Below are 8,008 nucleotides of genomic sequence, written 5' to 3'. Positions count from 1 at the left end.
GCCCAGACTTTACTGAACCAAATTAAACATATTACTGATAGAAGACGAGCAGACACGTCCACACAGCAGGATTTAGTCCTGTTAAATCCTGTTTTAGACCTGGTTTAGTCCTGGTTTAGTCCTGGTTTAGACCTGGTTTAGTCCTGGTTTAGTCCTGGTTTAGTCCTGGTTTAGTGCCCGGCAATGAGTGGAATTACGGAAAAAAATAAATAAATAAAATAAGGGGGATATGGCCCAAAATGTAAAAACAGGAAAATACCGCCGTGTAAACCATTTATTTCAACAAAGTAACTGTAATCCAATTACCACTCACTGAAACAGTAACTGTAACCGAATACAATAATTATAATTTGTACTTTGATTTTGTAACTTGGTACATGTAATCTGTTACTCCCCAACACTGCCAACTGAACTACTGTCACAAAAAAGCAAGAGTCTCTTTTTTTTCAGATGTCAGGGGCCTGAGGCTCCGCCCCCTAAAGTGCTGCTGCTCATGGCCTATTAGAAGAGACATTATCCAAACTTATACCTCTCCTTAAAGCTGCATGGTGTAACTTTCCTGGTGAAGGGCAGTGTTGGGGAGTAACAGATTACATGTACTGGAGTTACATAATCAGAGTACAAATTATGAGTAACTGTATTCAGTTACAGTTACTGTTTCAGTGAGTGGTAATTGGATTACAGTTACTTGGTTGAAATCAATGGATTACACGGCGGTATTTTCCTGTTTTCACATTTTGGGCTAAACCAGGACTAAAACCAGGACTAAACTAGGACTAAACCAGGTCTAAACCAGGACTAAACCAGGTCTATACCAGGACTAAACCAGGTCTATACCAGGACTAAACCAGGTCTAAACCAGGACTAAACCAGGACTAAACCAGGTCTAAACCAGGACTAAACCAGGTCTAAACCAGGTCTAAACCAGGTCTAACCAGGACTAAACCAGGACTAAACCAGGTCTAAACCAGGACTAAACCAGGTCTAAACCAGGTCTAAACCAGGACTAAACCAGGTCTAAACCAGGTCTAAACCAAGACTAAACCAGGTCTAAACCAGGTCTAAACCAGGACTAAACCAGGTCTAAACCAGGTCTAAACCAGGCTTTTTATTTTCTTTTAGCAGACAAAACATCTTAGGTGAAGATTTCCTCATCTTTGCTTCTCTACAGCGAATAAAGTAATCCAAAGTATTCAGATTACATTACTCACTTTAAGTAATTTAATATTTTACGTTACAAACTACATTTTGGGGGATGTAATCTGTAATCTGTAGGGGATTAAAAGTCACCTTCCCCACACTGGTGAAGGGTCAGTCAGGTGCTTTTCTCCATGAAGATGTTGCTTTGTTGCTTTGTTTGGAACGTTCCACAGTACGACATTAAACCTTTCCATCTTGATATAGACCAAACCAGATCAAGTTACAGGTCAGATCTGTGGAGAGGCGACACCACTCACAGTCAGAATGTCTGTTTTTCTAGGTATTTTGGAGCGATAAACCCACCTGGAATTGAATAAATGTAAGATAGAGCTGTTTAATGTCACACTGTGGAACATTCCAGTCAGAGCAATGACATCTCCACAGAAACAAGTAGGGCTGTGCAAAAATATTGAAATATCGATATATCGTATCGCTTAATGTGATGATACAATATCGATATTGTGGGTTGCTGTATCGATATATCACCAAGAGTACTGTATTTTATGGTATATTTTACTCAATTATTTTGTTACAGAGCTCCAGTTGTGTTGCTTGTTTAGAGGAAGGAAACTCTTTTATGCAACACATTTGACATTTTCACTGTTTTGATGATTAAAATGTTTGTGTTTCATATGAACTTTGCACAAAAAGTGGTGTAACAAAGACTTTTACTATCACAGACATGATTTAGCCTTTACTTTTATTGAACTGTATCGAATCGATTTGAAATATATCGTATTGAATCGAAAGCTCACTGTATTGAGATATGTTTCGTATCGTGGCCTATGTATCGAGGTATGTATCGTATCGGCAACTTCTTAATGATACCCAGCCCTAGAAACAAGCAGGTGACAGTATAATAACGAGTGTTGGGAGTAACGCGTTATAAAAGTAACGAATTACAGTAATGCATTACTTTTTGCTGTAACGCAGTAATGTGGTATTACAGGGGAAAAATAGTAATATTTTACTCGGTACAAATGTGAGTAACGCGCGTTACAATGCTTTTTTAACCTGGATTGAAGTGGTGGGTGTTTCTTCATACAAATTCGCTAAAATCACCACGATATCGAGACGTGGCCGCGTAGACCTTCAGTTAACCGAAAGGACCGACACAGAACTCTACGCTGTTTAGACCTGGCTTAGACCTGGTCAGTTCTGGTTTAGACCTGGTTTAGACCTGGTCAGTTCTGGTTTAGACCTGGTTTACAGTCGTCCGAAGTGCTGTATGTTTGCAAGTTTTCTCCCCGACAAAACCCACAACGTCGACAAAACGTTCTGCACTGACAAAGGCTCCTGCGCTCACACCCAAAAGGCAGAGGACGATGCAAACCATCGCACAACAAGTTAGACTTCTGGACACGCTGAAGGAAGGCAGAAGTTACATGCTGTAGCAGAGTCTTTTACCGGGTCTGGTACCCGCAAATAGTTGCTGAAATCAGGACCGCGAGCCCCCGCAGCAGGGTGTCCATAAAGTGCGAGTGGGCCACAGCCGCTCTTACCTCTGTGAGGTGCGGAGCAGAGCCGCTCCTTTCTACTGCGGTCACCTTCGAGCCCGTCCCGACAGTGAGTCCTGTTTTAGACCTAGTTCAGTTCTGGTTTAGTCCTGGTTTTGTTCTGGTTTAGTTCTGGTTTAGTCCTGTTTTAGTCCTAGTTCAGTCCTGGTTTAGTCCTCCTCTTCAGTCCTGGAATCAGTCCGAGGTTAGTCCTGTTATAGTCCTGGTTTAGTCCTGGTTTAGTCCTGGTTCAGTCCTGGTTCAGTCCATATACGGCGCAAAAGTTCAGTATCTTCGCTGTTATTTTGGTGAGAGTAACTTAAAGTGCTGCAACAGTAATGTAATGCCTTCCATTTTAAATGCAGTAATATTTTAATGTAATGAATTACTTTGAAATGACAGTAACAAGTCATAAATAATGCATTACATTTTTAAAGTAACTTGCCCAACAGTGATAATAACCAAAAAGTTAAATCTAAAAACACAGAGATGATATTCAGTAGGAGGCCAGGCGAGTTACTGTAAGTCCAATCACATAAACAAACATACTGTGTGATAAATTAGTGAAGTGGTATTGTCCTGTCTGAATCCGGACACGCCCGGACACATTTCAAGTGTGAGCGCTCGCCCTCTTATCTCGATCTTATCTTTTGGCCTCGGTTCAGAATCTCACTTTCAAACTCAAACCTTTAATATCAACACTGCCGTTTCAGTCTTATCCGCGGAGCGCCTCTCCCCCCGTCCCCCGTCCCCCTCTTCCATCTGTCCCGTTGATGGTCCAGCGGCGCTCGGCCCTGTTGCATTGTGTAAGCCGTACAGTCCGGCCTTTCCTGTGGGGAGGTCCTGCAGACTTAGTGTCTCAGTCCGGAGCCGTTACAAGGACTCTCCATTGTTCTGGACCTCAGCCCTCCGTCCTGTCCCCCCCCCCCCGTCCTCACCCTCTCCTCCGCTCAGGTGCTGGCCCCGATTCTGTCCCACAATGACAAAGCTGACACGCTATTTTTGCTGCTTTTATGTCGGAGCCTGCACGGTTTATTTAAAGGGGATTTGCAGATTTGACAGATCGGTGAGAAGTGATGTTGGACACAGAGGCTATGGGCTTCCCCTTTAACCTACAGGCCAAAGGTCATGTGCACACTGAGGAGTTGTTGGTTTGGTCCCTGTTACTGACGCTGCAGAATGCACCGCTGCCCTTGAGCAAGATATGTGATGTAACAGATAAAAGGGAGGTGCCCGTGATTGCATAAAAAATCGGGAGGGTCGGGGCGTCTGCTGCACTGTTCTATTTTCTATATTTCTATTTCTATTTCTGGTGATTTTCAAGAACAAACTTTAAACTCCATTGTGCAGTCGACGTGATCTCTTTGAGGGACGTTTGGGAGTGACATGTGACAATGCTTCAAGGAGCATCAGATGTTGTCTTTAAACTTCAGAATAAACATGTTTAGAATGACTTCCTCAAAGCATCTTGGGATTCCCAGAGACAAAGTCCAGTATTTATCTCAGTGTATAATATAAACTGCACTCGCTCGCCTTCACTTTATAAACAGCTGATAAACAAGCAGAAGTAAACACCAGGACCAAAAATTCAAGTTAATGCATCTGATATAAAAATGTATTGAACAGATACATATGTACTCTAGTTTATGAAACTGTTGACCTTTTTTCTGTACCATTTTTGGTTCTAAAGTTCCATATGTTTTAAACAGACCATGTATGAAACATGGAACAAAAATTATTTCCCAAATTTCAAAGACCTGCAAATCATGTCAATAAATGGATGTATTTCATCATATCTTGTGTTATTCCATCTTTGAACTGTTGATGAAGGTACAGGATTTTTAAATTTTTTTAATGTATTTAAACTGATAAAAATTTGCTTGGAAGGACTGACATATTTTATAGAAATAGTTTCTTTCATTTTGAAGTAATATTAAAGTATTCAGAAGAAAAAAGTTCACAAATTATACAAAATCCTGCACCTTCTACTTGTTTGCACAATTTTCCCTCTGTTACTTTTCCCTCCGTTACCATGACCTTTCTTAATAAAAAATCTCATGACTCAAAAAGTAAGAGGTTTTTCAACCTTATCTTGTACCATATGGTAGAAAACTATATGAAGCAAATATTCAAACCAGTTTGTTAAGGATATGGAAGTGAGAACCAAGAGTTATCACTGTTTGGATTTATTGCCCAAAAAGTGCTGCATATTTCATTCCCTCCGTTACCGACATGAGTTTTTAAATTTTTTGTCAACAACTTGAAAGAATCTCACAGGTTTAACTTGACCCTGTTGGAGTGTAACTCTTTCCTACATTCTGATACTTTACTTATTTCAATAGTCCCTCTAGTTTCTGAATAAGAGACATTTGAATGTCAAAAATCTGCCCCTGTTTCCCTCCATTATCACTTGACCAGACCCATACTGTATGTTGTTGTGAGAAGAACCTGCAGGCCTCTGAACCTCTTTGGCGTTTGTCTACACAGGCACATTGTTGAAGTGTAGAAGCACCAGAGCTGCAACATTAATCACTCCTGACTCAAATGTCATTTGAGCTGCTGCAGTTCCAGCTGAGACTGCAGTGTCGGAGCAGTTTAGTTGTGAGGTGACACTCTCTCCCTGGAGGTGTTCTGCTTTTGTGTTAGTGTGTTTAAAGCTCCAGAGCACATCTTTAAATATGTAAATATCTACTGATTAAAGTGTAACCGGGTGTTTAGACTATTCTCACTGTGGTGCGTCGCTGTGCGTCGCTGATTAGTGATTAAAAAAGGGCTGCGCACGCTGTGGGGAGGCAGTCGGGGCTTTCGGTGGCTGGTGAAGGCAGCGCGTGTTGTCTGGAGTAGGCGGTGGTGCCGGCGGCCGCTCCTGACGCGCTCCGAGCCCCATGTAGAGTGCCCCCTCCCCCTTCTAAACTGGCGATTGCCACTGCTACATTATTCTTGCTCTTTATTCTTTATCCTTATTCTTAGTGTTGATTTTAATTGAATGTTGTGGAACAGTTGCTGAGGTCTTGGGGGGAAGTGCAGTATCTGGTCAGGTGGTCAGTGCAATGTAAGGTCAGGTCTCAGGGTTGGCACAAGTCACTTTAGCTCAAATAGACCCCTTAGCACAAGCACTTTCACCAGCTTGAACTTTATGTCTTTTATCGTGATGAAGCCTACCTCAAATACCTTGGCAAACATACTTTAAGTATCCACTCGCAGCAGTATCCATGTTTACTGAGCTCTCACACTTTCACTTATTGTAAATGTAGGGTTTAACTAGTGTTTGGGTTTTTTTGTATTAATGTTTGGTTTGTGATTACTAATTTGATTTGTTGTTTTATTTTGGGTTGAGTCCTATTTATGACTGTTGGGTGGTGTGTAATTGTATCAAGAAAGGAACAGGAAAAATGAAATAGTTTTTAAATGTTTAAAAGATTAAATAAACATTTGTGACTTTTATACCACATTGCCCTTCTCCTTTTTTTATGCCAGAACAGATTCTGTGAGTAATAAGGGTGCTCGGTCGCAACATTACAAAAGGAAAAGCCTCCACCTGCATGAGATCTAAACTCTCCTTACTTTGAATTATTCAAATTCCTCCATCTTCGTCCTGGTGAGATACTTGAAAGATGGGACAAAATGGAGGAGCTCAGAGTAACTGAAGCAAACTCTTCATGGTGGCATAATGCAGTGATCTAATGTATCTGTACCACAGAAGTGGAGGCTCCATATTGTCTTATTGCCTGTGTATTTACATTTTACTCTATATTTACGCTGTGTTTACAGTCATTTCACTGAGCCCTTAAAGCCACTGAACTATCATCTATACTTCATATGTTTCCAAACTCCATGCAACTGCAGTTCCCAGAGTTTTATCTGTGAGCTGTTATAGCGGCTTAGGTCATGTAGATAAGATAAGATGTAACGGGCCAGTGGGTGCGTGTCCCAAACTCAGCTGGGTCACCGCTCTGTTAGATCATGTGGACTCTGGACTCTTCAGCCAGTGTGAAGTCAGTGTCTGTGATTCAGACTTCCAGCAAGAAACTGGTTTTATGGAGCTTCAGATAAGTCTGACTTTTCAGCAGAGATTATACAAGAGTTTATTGTAAATGAGAGATGATGGAACGAACAGCTCAGGTTTGGAGATAACAGTTCCAGATTGAGTTGGTTTGAACTGGTACTGGGGAGGAAACAGAGCTGCAGTCTGATTACAATGTGATATTTTTGCTGACTAAAGTAAACAGTCACTTGTCTAAAAGCATGGTTATAATACATTTTCAGTGACTAAAACTAATAAGTTCAGATATTTTTGTAGAATAATAAAAACTAAACCTGAATGAAAGCAGAGAGTGGATTGTTTTTTTCAGTCTGACACATTTCTCTAAAGAAAATGGACATGTACAAAGCAGCTCAACCACAATCCCATGTGCTCATGTGTTTTTCTTTTATTACATTATATTACATTGCTGATTTATTTGACTGTATTTACGGCTGAAGAAAAATGGAAATCTGGATATTAGCTGTGGCAGCTACAATCCTACATATTTACAAGTACATGTTTTACTTTTGCATTATCTTGTCTTTTAATATGCATTGTCCCTTTAATCAATAAATACCTACAAATACAACTATTTATAGCAAATACATTACTACAACACTTTAGTAAGTTTTTTTTTTTTAAAGGGAACTATTGTGGGTAAAAGTGAGCGTAACTTAAAAACACAGATGAAGTACAACTTAGTTGAATTAAGTAGTTAAAAAATTGTTATGTAATGTAAGTATAATGTATTATGTGTGTACTATAATGTGTCATGTATGTAAATATGTATGTATTATTAAACTATATACATGTTATATAATGTTGATTAGACTGGTGAAGCCCCTGACGTTCACGTGAGGACCTGGGTTCAAATCCCCTCCTATGGCGTGTATAATGTGTATATACTATAATATTTCTATAATGTGTGTAGATACAGATGGATGTACTGGATTGAGTTACATTCTAAAAATAACCAGCAACAAGTGAAATCTGCAAAGTAGTCAACTTTATATTTTACAATTATTATATCTGTTTTCAGTCTGTAAAAGCCCTCAGCACAAACTTTACACACTTTTCTCATACAAAACACTTATAATCCTTTTTACATCCTTCTCATTTATGACTTATTGCTGCTGTCGTCCTTTTGTTATTTTCCACCTTCTTTATGTAACGAACTGAAGATTCATTTATTCTGTAATGGAGCCCTACAGCGCAGAGTCCTGCACAGATCCATTTTGGAGACCCACACCCTCACAGTACAACATGGCACCAGCGCCGTACAACACCG

Source organism: Boleophthalmus pectinirostris, unplaced genomic scaffold, assembly GCF_026225935.1.
Source record: "Boleophthalmus pectinirostris isolate CB_2022bp ecotype Guang Dong unplaced genomic scaffold, ASM2622593v1 HiC_scaffold_4, whole genome shotgun sequence".
NCBI lineage: Eukaryota > Metazoa > Chordata > Actinopteri > Gobiiformes > Gobiidae > Boleophthalmus > Boleophthalmus pectinirostris.
Note: the sequence above shows the minus strand (reverse complement) of the source record.